Source organism: Arachis stenosperma, chromosome 6 (genome assembly GCF_014773155.1).
Source record: "Arachis stenosperma cultivar V10309 chromosome 6, arast.V10309.gnm1.PFL2, whole genome shotgun sequence".
Lineage (NCBI taxonomy): Eukaryota > Viridiplantae > Streptophyta > Magnoliopsida > Fabales > Fabaceae > Arachis > Arachis stenosperma.
In genome coordinates this window covers 76,769,245-76,773,196 of record NC_080382.1, presented here as the reverse complement: position 1 = coordinate 76,773,196, position 3,952 = coordinate 76,769,245, and the positions used below count along the sequence as shown (strand labels likewise).

General features: G+C 40.3%; 1 non-coding gene across 1 annotated transcript; it reads left to right on the top strand.

Moving 5' to 3' along the window:
- Positions 1–3,566: 3,566 nt before the first annotated feature.
- LOC130938458 (small nucleolar RNA R71) lies at positions 3,567–3,670 on the top strand. Its single transcript, XR_009069622.1, has one exon. It is a non-coding gene; the product is annotated as a small nucleolar RNA R71 (small nucleolar RNA).
- The last annotated feature ends 282 nt before the right edge of the window (positions 3,671–3,952 follow it).

Genomic DNA, 3,952 nt, shown 5'->3' with positions numbered 1-3,952 from the left:
ATTACCACCGGATACATAAATGCCACAGACACATGACTGGGTGAACCTTTTCAGATTGTGACTCAGCTTTGCTAGAGTCCCCAGTTAGAGGTGTCCAGAGCTCTTAAGCACACTCTTTTTGCTTTGGATCATGACTTTAACCACTCAGTCTCAAGCTTTTCACTTGGACCTGCATGCCACAAGCACATGGTTAGGGACAGCTTGATTTAGCCGCTTAGGCTTGGATTTTATTTCCTTGGGCCCTCCTATCCATTGATGCTCAAATCTTGGATCCTTTTTACCCTTGCCTTTTGGTTTTAAGGGCTATTGGCTTTTTCTGCTTGCTTTTTCTTTTTCTTTCTAATTTTTTTGCCACTTTTTTTTTTCGCAAGCCTTTTGCTTTTTCACTGCTTTTTCTTGCTTCAAGAATCAATTTTATGATTTTTTAGATCATCAATAACATTTCTCTTGTTCATCATTCTTTCAAGCATAAAAAATATTTTAACATTCATAAATAACAAGATAAAAAATATGCACTGTTCAAGCATTCATTCAGAAAGCAAAATGTATTGTCACCACATCAATATAACTAAACTAAATTTACGGACAATTTTTGAAATTCATGTACTTCTTGTTCTTTTGAATTAGAAACATTTTTCATTTAAGAGAGGTGAAGGATTAATGGAATTATTCATAGCCTTAAGACATAGTTACTAAATACTAATGATCATGTAATAAAGGCACAAAACATAGATAAACATGAAGCATAAAAATCGAAAAACAAAGAATTAAGAACAAGGAAGTTAAGGAATGAGTCCACCTTAGTGAGGGTGGCGCATTTTTTAAGGACCAATGGTGCTTTTTGAGCTCCTCTATGTCTCTTCCTTGCAGCTGTTGCTTGATCCCTAGTGATTTTGGTGCACCTATCCTTAGTTGCTCCCAATAATTGTGTGGAGGAAAATGTATCCCCTGAGGTATCTCAGGGATTTCTTGATGAGGGAATTCCTCATGCTCTCTTGATGTGCAGTCAAATGCTCTTCTACTGAGCTATGGACCCTTGAGATGAATCTCTCCATCTCCTATGACTCAGGGGTGGAAGCAATTACCTTCCCTTTCCTCTTTCTTGAGGTTTCTCTGGCCTTAGGTGCCATCAATAGTTATGGAAAAATAAAAAAGCTATGCTTTTACCATACCAAACTTAGAATGTTGCTCGCCCTCGAGCAAAAGAAGAAAGAATAGAAGAAGAAGAAGATATGGAGGAGATGGAGGGATGTGTATAATCGGCTATATGGGTGGGATTAGGTGGGAAAGAGATTTTGAATTTTGAAGGTAGGTGGGGTGTATAGGGAAGAGTGGATGGATGTGAGTGGTGAATGAAAAACAGAAGGGATGACCGTGAATGGAGATAGAGAGTGTGAGGTAGTTGGGGATCCTGTGAGGTCCACAGATCCTGAGGTGTCAAGGATTTACATCCTGCACCAATGAGGCGTGTAAAATGCCTTTGCATGTAATTCTGGCGTTTGAACGCCAGATTGATGCTTGATTTGGGCATTCAACACCAGCTTTATGCTTGTTCTGGGCGTTCAACGCCCATCTGCAGCATGTTTCTGGCGTTGAACGCCAGCTTTCCTCAGTGTGCAATCCTGGCGTTTAAACGCCAGATTACTGTATGTTTCTGGTGTTCAACGCCAGATCCATGCTCTGTTCTGGCGTTGAACGCCAGCCAGATGCTCATTACTGGCGTTTAGACGCCAGTAAGTCCTTCCTCTAGGGTGTGATTTTTCTTCTACTATTTTTGTTTCTGTTTTTAATTTTAGTATTTTTTTCATGACTCCACATGATCATTAACCTAATAAAACATAACAATAAAAATAAAATTAGATAAATAAAAATTGGGTTGCCTCCCAATAAGCGCTCCTTTAATGTCACTAGCTTGACAGTCGGCTCTCATGGAGCCTCACAGATGTTCAGAGCATGATGAGGGCCTCCCAACACCAAACTTAGAGTTTGGTTGTGGGGGCTTTGTTTGACTCTATTTTGAGAGAAGCTTATCGTGTCTCTTTTCCATGTTTACAGAAGGATAACCTTGGGTTTTAAACACAAGGTAGTCCCCATTCAATTGAAGGACTAATTCACCTCTGTTAACATCTATCACAGCTCCTACTGTGGCTAGGAAAGGTCTTCCTAGGATAATGCATTCATCCTCCTCCTTCCTAGTGTCTAAGATTATGAAATCAGTAGGGATGTAAAGGCCTTCAACCTTCACTAACACGTCCTCTACAAATCCATAAGCTTGTCTTACTGACTTGTCTGCCATTTGTAATGAGAATATGGCAGGCTGTACCTCAATGATCCCTAGTTTCTCCATTACAGAGAGTGGCATAAGATTTATGCCTGACACTAGGTCACACAGAGCCTTGTCAAAGGTCATGGTGCCTATGGTACAGGGTATTAAGAATTTGCCAGGATCTTGTCTCTTTTGAGGTAAAGTTTGCTGAACCCATGTATCTAGTTCACTAATGAGCAAGGGAGGTTCACCTTCCCAAGTCTCATTATCAAACAACTTGGCATTCAGCTTTATGATGGCTACTAGATATTGAGCAACTTTCTCTTCAGTTACATCTTCATCCTCTTCAGAGGAAGAATAGTCTTCAGAGCTCATGAATGGTAGAAGGAGGTTTAATGGGATCTCTATGGTCTCTATATGAGCCTCAGATTCCTTTAGGTCCTCAATAGGGAACTCCTTCTTGCTTGAGAGATGTCCCATGAGGATTTCCTCCTTGGGATTCATGTTCTCTCCTCCCTCTCTAAGTTCGGCCATGTTGACTATGTCAATGGGATTGCACTCTCTTTTTGGATTTTCTTCAGTATTGCTAGGGAGAGTACTAGGAGGAGTTTCAGTAACATTTTTACTCAGCTGGCCCACTTGTGCCTCCAAATTTCTGATGGAGGACCTTGTTTCACTCATGAAACTTAAAGTAGCCTTAGACAGATCAGAGATTATGTTTGATAAGTTAGAGGTGCTCTGCTCAGAATTCTTTGTCTGCTGCTGAGAAGATGATGGAAAAGGCTTGCTATTACTGAGCCTAGTTCGTCCACCATTATTAAAGCCTTGTTGAGGCTTTTGTTGATCCTTCCATGAGAAATTTGGATGATTTCACCATGATGAATTATAGGTGTTTCCATAAGGTTCACCCATATAATTTACCTCTGCTATTGCAGGGTTGTCAGGATCATAAACTTCTTCTTCAGAAGATGCCTCTTTAGTACTGTTGGATGCATTTTGCCATCCATTCAGACTTTGGAAAATCATGTTGACTTGCTGAGTCAATATTTTGTTCTGAGCCAATATGGCATTCAGAGCATCAATCTCAAGAATTCCCTTCCTCTAAGGTGTCCCATTATTCACAGAATTCCTCTCAGAAGTGTACATGAACTGGTTATTTGCAACCATGTCAATAAGTTCTTGAGCTTCTGCAGGCATTTTCTTTAGGTGAATGGATCCACCTGCAGAATGGTCCAATGACATCTTAGAGAACTCAGATAGACCATAATAGAATATTTCTATCATGGTCCATTCTAAAAACATGTCAGAAGGACATCTTTTGGTCATCTGTTTATATCTTTCCCAAGCTTCATAGAGGGATTCACCATCTTTTTGTTTGAAGGTTTGAACATCCACTCTAAGCTTGCTCAGCTTTTGAGGAGGAAAGAATTTAGCCAAGAAGGTCGTGACCAGCTTATCCCAGGAGTCCAGGCTATCCTTAGGTTGTGAATCCAACCATGTTCTAGCTCTGTCTCTTACAGCAAAAGGGAAAAGCATGAGCCTGTAGACTTCAGGATCTACTCCATTCATCTTTACAGTCTCGCAGATCTGCAAGAACTCAGTTAAAAACTAATAGGGATCTTCTTATGGAAGTCTATGAAACTTGCAGTTTTGTTGCATTAGAGCAACTAGTTGAGGTTTCAACTC